Genomic DNA, 12,945 nt, shown 5'->3' with positions numbered 1-12,945 from the left:
ATGCGTGGGGGCTGTAGGCCGCCTGCCCTTTTGGGACAGAGCTGGCCCTGCCCTTGCCTGAGCGCCGGCCGCCCGGCAAGCCTTTGGAGCAGCACGGTGCGGAGCTCCTGGGGCCGCCTCTGAGTTGTGCTGCACGCCCCTGCTTGCTGCTTCACCCTAGAGCCTGCAGCGGGCCTCTGGGTGGGCCTTCCCGGCCCAGCGGGGCGGCCCGAGGTGCCTGGGGGCAAGGGGAACCGGGGAAAAGGTGTGGCGGGGGGGGCGGCAAGAGAAGGAGGCTGAAGCCGGGGTGGGGGGACACTTTTCCGAGGCTTAAGCCGGGGCGGGGAGGGAGGGGCGTACTTGCCTGGGAGTTGAAAGCCAGGCGGGAGGAATTCCAGACACCAGGTCACCCCAATGCATTCCTAAGGGGACTTTGGGGCACCAGGTCATCCCTATGCATGCCAATGGAGGCTTCCAGGGACAATGTCAACCCGATGCAAGCCAAAGGGGAATTTTGGGCACCAGGTCAACCCCAGGCAAGCCTCAGAGGGCTTCCAAGCACAAAGTCAAGGCCAGGCAAGCCTGTGTGGACTTTGGGGCCCCAGGTCAACCGCTTGGAAGTCAACGAGTGCTTCATGGCACAATGTCACCCCCGTTCCGGACACCAGGTCAACCCCATGCATTGCAATAGCGGCTTCCAGGCACCATGTCCATGCCATTCAAGGCTACGGGGACTGCCGCCTTCCTGTTCCTTCATGCCTATGGTGTGACGGGACGGGACTGATTGCATGCGATCTAGGAAGCTAAGCCGGCCCGGGCTCGGCTTGGACCTGGATAGCAGACTGCCTGGGAAGTGCGGGGGCTGTAGGCCACCTGCCCTTTTGGGACAGAGCTGGCCCTGCCCTTGCCTGAGTGCGGGCCGCCCGGCAAGGCACGGTGCGGAGTTCATGGGGCCACCTCTGAGTTGTGCTGCACGCCCCTGCTTGCTGCTTCACCGTAGAAGCTGCAGCGGGCCTCTGGGTGGGTCTCGCGGGCCCAGCGGGGCTGCCCGAGGTGCCTGGGGGCAAGGGGAACCGGGGAAATGGTGTGGGGGGGGGGCGGCAAGAGAAGGAGGCTGAAGCCGGGGTGGGGGGACACTTTTCCGAGGCTTAAGCCGGGGCGGGGAGGGGAGCGGGGGGGGGTGTAATTGACTGGGAGTTCAAACCCAGGCGGGAGGAATTCCGCACACCCTGGGCTGGCGAGTGGGTGCCGGGGAGGGGGTGGCCGGATGTGAGCACGCCAGGGCAGACACTCGCAGTGTGGGTTTTGGTCGGGTGCAGTGAGGTGGGCGGCTCAGGGTCGGAGCGCCCCCTTCTGGCCCGCTGCTCCCTGTAGCATCCTTCTTCCCGTGGCACCCCGCCAGCCCGCTTTCGCCCCTCCAAAGAGCCGGCCCGCCCGCGCAGGCCTCCAGGTCCTTGGGGGCCTGCCCTGGCTGTGGGCAGGGGCATTGTTTCCCGGTGGAGAAGGGCCAGCTTTTCCCCGTGCTCAAGGCTGGAAGGGAAGGCTGCTGGCCCTGGAGCGAGGGCTTGGGAGACCTGCCTTGAGCAAATCCCTGCGCCCCAGGGGGGTGGCGTCTGGGGCCAGGGCAGGAGGCAAGATGGAGGCAGGCGGGCGGGCAGGGCAGCGCAGGGCTGCCTGCCCCGCGTCCTCCCTGGTGGTCTAGTGGCTAGGATTTGGCGCTTTCACCGCCGCGGCCTGGGTTCGATTCCCAGCCAGGGAAAGCCGGCTTTTGAATCCCCAGCCCGCAGTGGAGGAGAAAGGGAAGGAGGCCTCCCACTTGGAGGCAGGCTCAGCTTTTGCTGGCCTCCCTGGGACGCCAGCTCCTGGTGCCATGCTATAGGCCGGCCTGACGCTGAGTGCCAAAAGCTGCTGCCAGGAGTGGGATTTGAACCCACGGCTCCAAAGAGAGACCAGGACCCCCCAGGACGAGGGAAGGGTGTGACCTTGAGCCTGGCGCTTTAGACCACTCAGCCATCCTGGCAAGGATGCCCCTGCCTCCCTCCCCTTGCCTGCGATTGTGCTGCATGCCACAGGCGGGTAGTTGGAGTCCCCCTCCTCGCCGGTGTGAACGCCAGAGTCTTTCCCCCTCGGGTGGCAGCACCCCGTGCAGGGGAAGAGCCAGGCCCGAGCCCATGGCACAGGGCAAGAGAGAGCGCTCCTGGCCTCAGCCCAAGCGCTGGCCTGTCCTTCCCTGCTGGTCTAGGAGTAGAAGGGCTACAGCTGCCGTCCAGCTTGAAGCCCCGCCCCTTGACAGAAGGCCCGCCCCTGGCCGCCATCTGTGTAAGGCAAGTGCCGCCCCCGACCCCTGACTTTTGCCACCACAAGTTGCAGCCTGTGCCCCAGAGGCACTCCCGTTGTCCAGCTCAGCCCGCGGAGGCCCCGTGGCCCTTCCCTGGTGGTCTAGTGGTTAGGATTCGGCGCTCTCACCGCCGCGGCCCGGGTTCGATTCCCGGCCAGGGAAAGCCCGTCTTCTTCCCCTGCTCTGCCTGGCCTTTCTCGCAAGCCCTTGTGGCCGGGGGCGGGGCTCTTTTGCCCCTGGAGCCCACAGCACAGCGGGCATTCCCTACCTTCCCTCCCTGCCTGGTGGGCCAGCTTTAGCAATGGAAATGATTGGCTAAGGAAGGAGCAGTGGAGGTAAGCACCCTTCAAGGTCAACAGGGTCTGTGGGCCCCAAGGGGCACATAGCCCTGAGAAGAACCAGGGCCTGGACGGTGGCCGAGATTACCCCAGCTTTCAGGTGTGCTCCACGACAGGGTTTGGCCACACATCTGTGCCCCATGGGAGACACCTAAACCCAGGTCAACCCCATGCATTCCTATGGGGACTGCCAGGGACCAGTTGAACCCCATGCATTCCTATGGGGGCATCCAGGGGACAATGTCAACCTGCATGTCAACACCAGGGAAGCCTCTGGGGACTTTCTGGCACCAGGTCAACCCCATGCATTGGAATGGGGACTTACAGGCACCATGTCAAGCCCATGCATTGCAATGGCGGCTTCCAGGCACCCTGTCCATGCCATTGAAGGCTCCGGGCACTGCCGCCTTCCTGTTCCTTCATGCCTATGGTGTGACAGGACGGGACTCGGGTTGGACCGGGATGGGAGACTGCCTGGGATGCGTGGGGGCTGTAGGCCGCCTGCCCTTTTGGGACAGAGCTGGCCCTGCCCTTGCCTGAGCGCCGGCCGCCCGGCAAGCCTTTGGAGCAGCACGGTGCGGAGCTCCTGGGGCCGCCTCTGAGTTGTGCTGCACGCCCCTGCTTGCTGCTTCACCCTAGAGCCTGCAGCGGGCCTCTGGGTGGGCCTTCCCGGCCCAGCGGGGCGGCCCGAGGTGCCTGGGGGCAAGGGGAACCGGGGAAAAGGTGTGGCGGGGGGGGCGGCAAGAGAAGGAGGCTGAAGCCGGGGTGGGGGGACACTTTTCCGAGGCTTAAGCCGGGGCGGGGAGGGAGGGGCGTACTTGCCTGGGAGTTGAAAGCCAGGCGGGAGGAATTCCAGACACCAGGTCACCCCAATGCATTCCTAAGGGGACTTTGGGGCACCAGGTCATCCCTATGCATGCCAATGGAGGCTTCCAGGGACAATGTCAACCCGATGCAAGCCAAAGGGGAATTTTGGGCACCAGGTCAACCCCAGGCAAGCCTCAGAGGGCTTCCAAGCACAAAGTCAAGGCCAGGCAAGCCTGTGTGGACTTTGGGGCCCCAGGTCAACCGCTTGGAAGTCAACGAGTGCTTCATGGCACAATGTCACCCCCGTTCCGGACACCAGGTCAACCCCATGCATTGCAATAGCGGCTTCCAGGCACCATGTCCATGCCATTCAAGGCTACGGGGACTGCCGCCTTCCTGTTCCTTCATGCCTATGGTGTGACGGGACGGGACTGATTGCATGCGATCTAGGAAGCTAAGCCGGCCCGGGCTCGGCTTGGACCTGGATAGCAGACTGCCTGGGAAGTGCGGGGGCTGTAGGCCACCTGCCCTTTTGGGACAGAGCTGGCCCTGCCCTTGCCTGAGTGCGGGCCGCCCGGCAAGGCACGGTGCGGAGTTCATGGGGCCACCTCTGAGTTGTGCTGCACGCCCCTGCTTGCTGCTTCACCGTAGAAGCTGCAGCGGGCCTCTGGGTGGGTCTCGCGGGCCCAGCGGGGCTGCCCGAGGTGCCTGGGGGCAAGGGGAACCGGGGAAATGGTGTGGGGGGGGGGCGGCAAGAGAAGGAGGCTGAAGCCGGGGTGGGGGGACACTTTTCCGAGGCTTAAGCCGGGGCGGGGAGGGGAGCGGGGGGGGGTGTAATTGACTGGGAGTTCAAACCCAGGCGGGAGGAATTCCGCACACCCTGGGCTGGCGAGTGGGTGCCGGGGAGGGGGTGGCCGGATGTGAGCACGCCAGGGCAGACACTCGCAGTGTGGGTTTTGGTCGGGTGCAGTGAGGTGGGCGGCTCAGGGTCGGAGCGCCCCCTTCTGGCCCGCTGCTCCCTGTAGCATCCTTCTTCCCGTGGCACCCCGCCAGCCCGCTTTCGCCCCTCCAAAGAGCCGGCCCGCCCGCGCAGGCCTCCAGGTCCTTGGGGGCCTGCCCTGGCTGTGGGCAGGGGCATTGTTTCCCGGTGGAGAAGGGCCAGCTTTTCCCCGTGCTCAAGGCTGGAAGGGAAGGCTGCTGGCCCTGGAGCGAGGGCTTGGGAGACCTGCCTTGAGCAAATCCCTGCGCCCCAGGGGGGTGGCGTCTGGGGCCAGGGCAGGAGGCAAGATGGAGGCAGGCGGGCGGGCAGGGCAGCGCAGGGCTGCCTGCCCCGCGTCCTCCCTGGTGGTCTAGTGGCTAGGATTTGGCGCTTTCACCGCCGCGGCCTGGGTTCGATTCCCAGCCAGGGAAAGCCGGCTTTTGAATCCCCAGCCCGCAGTGGAGGAGAAAGGGAAGGAGGCCTCCCACTTGGAGGCAGGCTCAGCTTTTGCTGGCCTCCCTGGGACGCCAGCTCCTGGTGCCATGCTATAGGCCGGCCTGACGCTGAGTGCCAAAAGCTGCTGCCAGGAGTGGGATTTGAACCCACGGCTCCAAAGAGAGACCAGGACCCCCCAGGACGAGGGAAGGGTGTGACCTTGAGCCTGGCGCTTTAGACCACTCAGCCATCCTGGCAAGGATGCCCCTGCCTCCCTCCCCTTGCCTGCGATTGTGCTGCATGCCACAGGCGGGTAGTTGGAGTCCCCCTCCTCGCCGGTGTGAACGCCAGAGTCTTTCCCCCTCGGGTGGCAGCACCCCGTGCAGGGGAAGAGCCAGGCCCGAGCCCATGGCACAGGGCAAGAGAGAGCGCTCCTGGCCTCAGCCCAAGCGCTGGCCTGTCCTTCCCTGCTGGTCTAGGAGTAGAAGGGCTACAGCTGCCGTCCAGCTTGAAGCCCCGCCCCTTGACAGAAGGCCCGCCCCTGGCCGCCATCTGTGTAAGGCAAGTGCCGCCCCCGACCCCTGACTTTTGCCACCACAAGTTGCAGCCTGTGCCCCAGAGGCACTCCCGTTGTCCAGCTCAGCCCGCGGAGGCCCCGTGGCCCTTCCCTGGTGGTCTAGTGGTTAGGATTCGACGCTCTCACCGCCGCGGCCCGGGTTCGATTCTCGGCCAGGGAAAGCCCGTCTTCTTCCCCTGCTCTGCCTGGCCTTTCTCGCAAGCCCTTGTGGCCGGGGGCGGGGCTCTTTTGCCCCTGGAGCCCACAGCACAGCGGGCATTCCCCACCTTCCCTCCCTGCCTGGTGGGCCAGCTTTAGCAATGGAAATGATTGGCTAAGGAAGGAGCAGTGGAGGTAAGCACCCTTCAAGGTCAACAGGGTCTGTGGGCCCCAAGGGGCACATAGCCCTGAGAAGAACCAGGGCCTGGACGGTGGCCGAGATTACCCCAGCTTTCAGGTTTGCTCCACGACAGGGTTTGGCCACACATCTGTGCCCCATGGGAGACACCTAAACCCAGGTCAACCCCATGCATTCCTATGGGGACTGCCAGGGACCAGTTGAACCCCATGCATTCCTATGGGGGCATCCAGGGGACAATGTCAACCTGCATGTCAACACCAGGGAAGCCTCTGGGGACTTTCTGGCACCAGGTCAACCCCATGCATTGGAATGGGGACTTACAGGCACCATGTCAAGCCCATGCATTGCAATGGCGGCTTCCAGGCACCCTGTCCATGCCATTGAAGGCTCCGGGCACTGCCGCCTTCCTGTTCCTTCATGCCTATGGTGTGACAGGACGGGACTCGGGTTGGACCGGGATGGGAGACTGCCTGGGATGCGTGGGGGCTGTAGGCCGCCTGCCCTTTTGGGACAGAGCTGGCCCTGCCCTTGCCTGAGCGCCGGCCGCCCGGCAAGCCTTTGGAGCAGCACGGTGCGGAGCTCCTGGGGCCGCCTCTGAGTTGTGCTGCACGCCCCTGCTTGCTGCTTCACCCTAGAGCCTGCAGCGGGCCTCTGGGTGGGCCTTCCCGGCCCAGCGGGGCGGCCCGAGGTGCCTGGGGGCAAGGGGAACCGGGGAAAAGGTGTGGCGGGGGGGGCGGCAAGAGAAGGAGGCTGAAGCCGGGGTGGGGGGACACTTTTCCGAGGCTTAAGCCGGGGCGGGGAGGGAGGGGCGTACTTGCCTGGGAGTTGAAAGCCAGGCGGGAGGAATTCCAGACACCAGGTCACCCCAATGCATTCCTAAGGGGACTTTGGGGCACCAGGTCATCCCTATGCATGCCAATGGAGGCTTCCAGGGACAATGTCAACCCGATGCAAGCCAAAGGGGAATTTTGGGCACCAGGTCAACCCCAGGCAAGCCTCAGAGGGCTTCCAAGCACAAAGTCAAGGCCAGGCAAGCCTGTGTGGACTTTGGGGCCCCAGGTCAACCGCTTGGAAGTCAACGAGTGCTTCATGGCACAATGTCACCCCCGTTCCGGACACCAGGTCAACCCCATGCATTGCAATAGCGGCTTCCAGGCACCATGTCCATGCCATTCAAGGCTACGGGGACTGCCGCCTTCCTGTTCCTTCATGCCTATGGTGTGACGGGACGGGACTGATTGCATGCGATCTAGGAAGCTAAGCCGGCCCGGGCTCGGCTTGGACCTGGATAGCAGACTGCCTGGGAAGTGCGGGGGCTGTAGGCCACCTGCCCTTTTGGGACAGAGCTGGCCCTGCCCTTGCCTGAGTGCGGGCCGCCCGGCAAGGCACGGTGCGGAGTTCATGGGGCCACCTCTGAGTTGTGCTGCACGCCCCTGCTTGCTGCTTCACCGTAGAAGCTGCAGCGGGCCTCTGGGTGGGTCTCGCGGGCCCAGCGGGGCTGCCCGAGGTGCCTGGGGGCAAGGGGAACCGGGGAAATGGTGTGGGGGGGGGGCGGCAAGAGAAGGAGGCTGAAGCCGGGGTGGGGGGACACTTTTCCGAGGCTTAAGCCGGGGCGGGGAGGGGAGCGGGGGGGGGTGTAATTGACTGGGAGTTCAAACCCAGGCGGGAGGAATTCCGCACACCCTGGGCTGGCGAGTGGGTGCCGGGGAGGGGGTGGCCGGATGTGAGCACGCCAGGGCAGACACTCGCAGTGTGGGTTTTGGTCGGGTGCAGTGAGGTGGGCGGCTCAGGGTCGGAGCGCCCCCTTCTGGCCCGCTGCTCCCTGTAGCATCCTTCTTCCCGTGGCACCCCGCCAGCCCGCTTTCGCCCCTCCAAAGAGCCGGCCCGCCCGCGCAGGCCTCCAGGTCCTTGGGGGCCTGCCCTGGCTGTGGGCAGGGGCATTGTTTCCCGGTGGAGAAGGGCCAGCTTTTCCCCGTGCTCAAGGCTGGAAGGGAAGGCTGCTGGCCCTGGAGCGAGGGCTTGGGAGACCTGCCTTGAGCAAATCCCTGCGCCCCAGGGGGGTGGCGTCTGGGGCCAGGGCAGGAGGCAAGATGGAGGCAGGCGGGCGGGCAGGGCAGCGCAGGGCTGCCTGCCCCGTGTCCTCCCTGGTGGTCTAGTGGCTAGGATTTGGCGCTTTCACCGCCGCGGCCTGGGTTCGATTCCCAGCCAGGGAAAGCCGGCTTTTGAATCCCCAGCCCGCAGTGGAGGAGAAAGGGAAGGAGGCCTCCCACTTGGAGGCAGGCTCAGCTTTTGCTGGCCTCCCTGGGACGCCAGCTCCTGGTGCCATGCTATAGGCCGGCCTGACGCTGAGTGCCAAAAGCTGCTGCCAGGAGTGGGATTTGAACCCACGGCTCCAAAGAGAGACCAGGACCCCCCAGGACGAGGGAAGGGTGTGACCTTGAGCCTGGCGCTTTAGACCACTCAGCCATCCTGGCAAGGATGCCCCTGCCTCCCTCCCCTTGCCTGCGATTGTGCTGCATGCCACAGGCGGGTAGTTGGAGTCCCCCTCCTCGCCGGTGTGAACGCCAGAGTCTTTCCCCCTCGGGTGGCAGCACCCCGTGCAGGGGAAGAGCCAGGCCCGAGCCCATGGCACAGGGCAAGAGAGAGCGCTCCTGGCCTCAGCCCAAGCGCTGGCCTGTCCTTCCCTGCTGGTCTAGGAGTAGAAGGGCTACAGCTGCCGTCCAGCTTGAAGCCCCGCCCCTTGACAGAAGGCCCGCCCCTGGCCGCCATCTGTGTAAGGCAAGTGCCGCCCCCGACCCCTGACTTTTGCCACCACAAGTTGCAGCCTGTGCCCCAGAGGCACTCCCGTTGTCCAGCTCAGCCCGCGGAGGCCCCGTGGCCCTTCCCTGGTGGTCTAGTGGTTAGGATTCGGCGCTCTCACCGCCGCGGCCCGGGTTCGATTCCCGGCCAGGGAAAGCCCGTCTTCTTCCCCTGCTCTGCCTGGCCTTTCTCGCAAGCCCTTGTGGCCGGGGGCGGGGCTCTTTTGCCCCTGGAGCCCACAGCACAGCGGGCATTCCCCACCTTCCCTCCCTGCCTGGTGGGCCAGCTTTAGCAATGGAAATGATTGGCTAAGGAAGGAGCAGTGGAGGTAAGCACCCTTCAAGGTCAACAGGGTCTGTGGGCCCCAAGGGGCACATAGCCCTGAGAAGAACCAGGGCCTGGACGGTGGCCGAGATTACCCCAGCTTTCAGGTGTGCTCCACGACAGGGTTTGGCCACACATCTGTGCCCCATGGGAGACACCTAAACCCAGGTCAACCCCATGCATTCCTATGGGGACTGCCAGGGACCAGTTGAACCCCATGCATTCCTATGGGGGCATCCAGGGGACAATGTCAACCTGCATGTCAACACCAGGGAAGCCTCTGGGGACTTTCTGGCACCAGGTCAACCCCATGCATTGGAATGGGGACTTACAGGCACCATGTCAAGCCCATGCATTGCAATGGCGGCTTCCAGGCACCCTGTCCATGCCATTGAAGGCTCCGGGCACTGCCGCCTTCCTGTTCCTTCATGCCTATGGTGTGACAGGACGGGACTCGGGTTGGACCGGGATGGGAGACTGCCTGGGATGCGTGGGGGCTGTAGGCCGCCTGCCCTTTTGGGACAGAGCTGGCCCTGCCCTTGCCTGAGCGCCGGCCGCCCGGCAAGCCTTTGGAGCAGCACGGTGCGGAGCTCCTGGGGCCGCCTCTGAGTTGTGCTGCACGCCCCTGCTTGCTGCTTCACCCTAGAGCCTGCAGCGGGCCTCTGGGTGGGCCTTCCCGGCCCAGCGGGGCGGCCCGAGGTGCCTGGGGGCAAGGGGAACCGGGGAAAAGGTGTGGCGGGGGGGGCGGCAAGAGAAGGAGGCTGAAGCCGGGGTGGGGGGACACTTTTCCGAGGCTTAAGCCGGGGCGGGGAGGGAGGGGCGTACTTGCCTGGGAGTTGAAAGCCAGGCGGGAGGAATTCCAGACACCAGGTCACCCCAATGCATTCCTAAGGGGACTTTGGGGCACCAGGTCATCCCTATGCATGCCAATGGAGGCTTCCAGGGACAATGTCAACCCGATGCAAGCCAAAGGGGAATTTTGGGCACCAGGTCAACCCCAGGCAAGCCTCAGAGGGCTTCCAAGCACAAAGTCAAGGCCAGGCAAGCTTGTGTGGACTTTGGGGCCCCAGGTCAACCGCTTGGAAGTCAACGAGTGCTTCATGGCACAATGTCACCCCCGTTCCGGACACCAGGTCAACCCCATGCATTGCAATAGCGGCTTCCAGGCACCATGTCCATGCCATTCAAGGCTACGGGGACTGCCGCCTTCCTGTTCCTTCATGCCTATGGTGTGACGGGACGGGACTGATTGCATGCGATCTAGGAAGCTAAGCCGGCCCGGGCTCGGCTTGGACCTGGATAGCAGACTGCCTGGGAAGTGCGGGGGCTGTAGGCCACCTGCCCTTTTGGGACAGAGCTGGCCCTGCCCTTGCCTGAGTGCGGGCCGCCCGGCAAGGCACGGTGCGGAGTTCATGGGGCCACCTCTGAGTTGTGCTGCACGCCCCTGCTTGCTGCTTCACCGTAGAAGCTGCAGCGGGCCTCTGGGTGGGTCTCGCGGGCCCAGCGGGGCTGCCCGAGGTGCCTGGGGGCAAGGGGAACCGGGGAAATGGTGTGGGGGGGGCGGCAAGAGAAGGAGGCTGAAGCCGGGGTGGGGGGACACTTTTCCGAGGCTTAAGCCGGGGCGGGGAGGGGAGCGGGGGGGGGTGTAATTGACTGGGAGTTCAAACCCAGGCGGGAGGAATTCCGCACACCCTGGGCTGGCGAGTGGGTGCCGGGGAGGGGGTGGCCGGATGTGAGCACGCCAGGGCAGACACTCGCAGTGTGGGTTTTGGTCGGGTGCAGTGAGGTGGGCGGCTCAGGGTCGGAGCGCCCCCTTCTGGCCCGCTGCTCCCTGTAGCATCCTTCTTCCCGTGGCACCCCGCCAGCCCGCTTTCGCCCCTCCAAAGAGCCGGCCCGCCCGCGCAGGCCTCCAGGTCCTTGGGGGCCTGCCCTGGCTGTGGGCAGGGGCATTGTTTCCCGGTGGAGAAGGGCCAGCTTTTCCCCGTGCTCAAGGCTGGAAGGGAAGGCTGCTGGCCCTGGAGCGAGGGCTTGGGAGACCTGCCTTGAGCAAATCCCTGCGCCCCAGGGGGGTGGCGTCTGGGGCCAGGGCAGGAGGCAAGATGGAGGCAGGCGGGCGGGCAGGGCAGCGCAGGGCTGCCTGCCCCGCGTCCTCCCTGGTGGTCTAGTGGCTAGGATTTGGCGCTTTCACCGCCGCGGCCTGGGTTCGATTCCCAGCCAGGGAAAGCCGGCTTTTGAATCCCCAGCCCGCAGTGGAGGAGAAAGGGAAGGAGGCCTCCCACTTGGAGGCAGGCTCAGCTTTTGCTGGCCTCCCTGGGACGCCAGCTCCTGGTGCCATGCTATAGGCCGGCCTGACGCTGAGTGCCAAAAGCTGCTGCCAGGAGTGGGATTTGAACCCACGGCTCCAAAGAGAGACCAGGACCCCCCAGGACGAGGGAAGGGTGTGACCTTGAGCCTGGCGCTTTAGACCACTCAGCCATCCTGGCAAGGATGCCCCTGCCTCCCTCCCCTTGCCTGCGATTGTGCTGCATGCCACAGGCGGGTAGTTGGAGTCCCCCTCCTCGCCGGTGTGAACGCCAGAGTCTTTCCCCCTCGGGTGGCAGCACCCCGTGCAGGGGAAGAGCCAGGCCCGAGCCCATGGCACAGGGCAAGAGAGAGCGCTCCTGGCCTCAGCCCAAGCGCTGGCCTGTCCTTCCCTGCTGGTCTAGGAGTAGAAGGGCTACAGCTGCCGTCCAGCTTGAAGCCCCGCCCCTTGACAGAAGGCCCGCCCCTGGCCGCCATCTGTGTAAGGCAAGTGCCGCCCCCGACCCCTGACTTTTGCCACCACAAGTTGCAGCCTGTGCCCCAGAGGCACTCCCGTTGTCCAGCTCAGCCCGCGGAGGCCCCGTGGCCCTTCCCTGGTGGTCTAGTGGTTAGGATTCGGCGCTCTCACCGCCGCGGCCCGGGTTCGATTCCCGGCCAGGGAAAGCCCGTCTTCTTCCCCTGCTCTGCCTGGCCTTTCTCGCAAGCCCTTGTGGCCGGGGGCGGGGCTCTTTTGCCCCTGGAGCCCACAGCACAGCGGGCATTCCCCACCTTCCCTCCCTGCCTGGTGGGCCAGCTTTAGCAATGGAAATGATTGGCTAAGGAAGGAGCAGTGGAGGTAAGCACCCTTCAAGGTCAACAGGGTCTGTGGGCCCCAAGGGGCACATAGCCCTGAGAAGAACCAGGGCCTGGACGGTGGCCGAGATTACCCCAGCTTTCAGGTGTGCTCCACGACAGGGTTTGGCCACACATCTGTGCCCCATGGGAGACACCTAAACCCAGGTCAACCCCATGCATTCCTATGGGGACTGCCAGGGACCAGTTGAACCCCATGCATTCCTATGGGGGCATCCAGGGGACAATGTCAACCTGCATGTCAACACCAGGGAAGCCTCTGGGGACTTTCTGGCACCAGGTCAACCCCATGCATTGGAATGGGGACTTACAGGCACCATGTCAAGCCCATGCATTGCAATGGCGGCTTCCAGGCACCCTGTCCATGCCATTGAAGGCTCCGGGCACTGCCGCCTTCCTGTTCCTTCATGCCTATGGTGTGACAGGACGGGACTCGGGTTGGACCGGGATGGGAGACTGCCTGGGATGCGTGGGGGCTGTAGGCCGCCTGCCCTTTTGGGACAGAGCTGGCCCTGCCCTTGCCTGAGCGCCGGCCGCCCGGCAAGCCTTTGGAGCAGCACGGTGCGGAGCTCCTGGGGCCGCCTCTGAGTTGTGCTGCACGCCCCTGCTTGCTGCTTCACCCTAGAGCCTGCAGCGGGCCTCTGGGTGGGCCTTCCCGGCCCAGCGGGGCGGCCCGAGGTGCCTGGGGGCAAGGGGAACCGGGGAAAAGGTGTGGCGGGGGGGGCGGCAAGAGAAGGAGGCTGAAGCCGGGGTGGGGGGACACTTTTCCGAGGCTTAAGCCGGGGCGGGGAGGGAGGGGCGTACTTGCCTGGGAGTTGAAAGCCAGGCGGGAGGAATTCCAGACACCAGGTCACCCCAATGCATTCCTAAGGGGAC

At 65.2% G+C, this 12,945-nt stretch overlaps 12 non-coding genes across 12 annotated transcripts; 8 read left to right on the top strand and 4 right to left on the bottom strand.

The window, feature by feature from the left end:
* Positions 1-1,666: 1,666 nt before the first annotated feature.
* On the top strand, positions 1,667-1,738 carry TRNAE-UUC (transfer RNA glutamic acid (anticodon UUC)). The gene has a single exon. It is a non-coding gene; the product is annotated as a tRNA-Glu (tRNA).
* Positions 1,739-1,888: 150 nt separating this feature from the next.
* Positions 1,889-1,999, bottom strand: TRNAL-CAA (transfer RNA leucine (anticodon CAA)). Its single transcript has 2 exons — positions 1,962-1,999; positions 1,889-1,934 (listed from the first exon to the last, which is right to left on the bottom strand). It is a non-coding gene; the product is annotated as a tRNA-Leu (tRNA).
* Positions 2,000-2,407: 408 nt separating this feature from the next.
* TRNAE-CUC (transfer RNA glutamic acid (anticodon CUC)) lies at positions 2,408-2,479 on the top strand. Its single transcript has one exon. It is a non-coding gene; the product is annotated as a tRNA-Glu (tRNA).
* Positions 2,480-4,800: 2,321 nt separating this feature from the next.
* On the top strand, positions 4,801-4,872 carry TRNAE-UUC (transfer RNA glutamic acid (anticodon UUC)). Its single transcript has one exon. It is a non-coding gene; the product is annotated as a tRNA-Glu (tRNA).
* A 150-nt stretch (positions 4,873-5,022) lies between these two features.
* On the bottom strand, positions 5,023-5,133 carry TRNAL-CAA (transfer RNA leucine (anticodon CAA)). The gene is made up of 2 exons: positions 5,096-5,133; positions 5,023-5,068 (listed from the first exon to the last, which is right to left on the bottom strand). It is a non-coding gene; the product is annotated as a tRNA-Leu (tRNA).
* Positions 5,134-5,541: 408 nt separating this feature from the next.
* TRNAE-CUC (transfer RNA glutamic acid (anticodon CUC)) lies at positions 5,542-5,613 on the top strand. The gene has a single exon. It is a non-coding gene; the product is annotated as a tRNA-Glu (tRNA).
* Positions 5,614-7,934: 2,321 nt separating this feature from the next.
* Positions 7,935-8,006, top strand: TRNAE-UUC (transfer RNA glutamic acid (anticodon UUC)). Its single transcript has one exon. It is a non-coding gene; the product is annotated as a tRNA-Glu (tRNA).
* A 150-nt stretch (positions 8,007-8,156) lies between these two features.
* TRNAL-CAA (transfer RNA leucine (anticodon CAA)) lies at positions 8,157-8,267 on the bottom strand. Its single transcript has 2 exons — positions 8,230-8,267; positions 8,157-8,202 (listed from the first exon to the last, which is right to left on the bottom strand). It is a non-coding gene; the product is annotated as a tRNA-Leu (tRNA).
* A 408-nt stretch (positions 8,268-8,675) lies between these two features.
* Positions 8,676-8,747, top strand: TRNAE-CUC (transfer RNA glutamic acid (anticodon CUC)). The gene has a single exon. It is a non-coding gene; the product is annotated as a tRNA-Glu (tRNA).
* A 2,319-nt stretch (positions 8,748-11,066) lies between these two features.
* On the top strand, positions 11,067-11,138 carry TRNAE-UUC (transfer RNA glutamic acid (anticodon UUC)). Its single transcript has one exon. It is a non-coding gene; the product is annotated as a tRNA-Glu (tRNA).
* Positions 11,139-11,288: 150 nt separating this feature from the next.
* On the bottom strand, positions 11,289-11,399 carry TRNAL-CAA (transfer RNA leucine (anticodon CAA)). The gene is made up of 2 exons: positions 11,362-11,399; positions 11,289-11,334 (listed from the first exon to the last, which is right to left on the bottom strand). It is a non-coding gene; the product is annotated as a tRNA-Leu (tRNA).
* Positions 11,400-11,807: 408 nt separating this feature from the next.
* Positions 11,808-11,879, top strand: TRNAE-CUC (transfer RNA glutamic acid (anticodon CUC)). Its single transcript has one exon. It is a non-coding gene; the product is annotated as a tRNA-Glu (tRNA).
* Positions 11,880-12,945: the final 1,066 nt, after the last annotated feature.

Source organism: Alligator mississippiensis, chromosome 15 (genome assembly GCF_030867095.1).
Source record: "Alligator mississippiensis isolate rAllMis1 chromosome 15, rAllMis1, whole genome shotgun sequence".
NCBI classification, from domain to species: domain Eukaryota; kingdom Metazoa; phylum Chordata; order Crocodylia; family Alligatoridae; genus Alligator; species Alligator mississippiensis.
The sequence above is the reverse complement of the archived record's forward strand: the minus strand, read 5'-3'. Positions and strand labels throughout refer to the sequence as shown.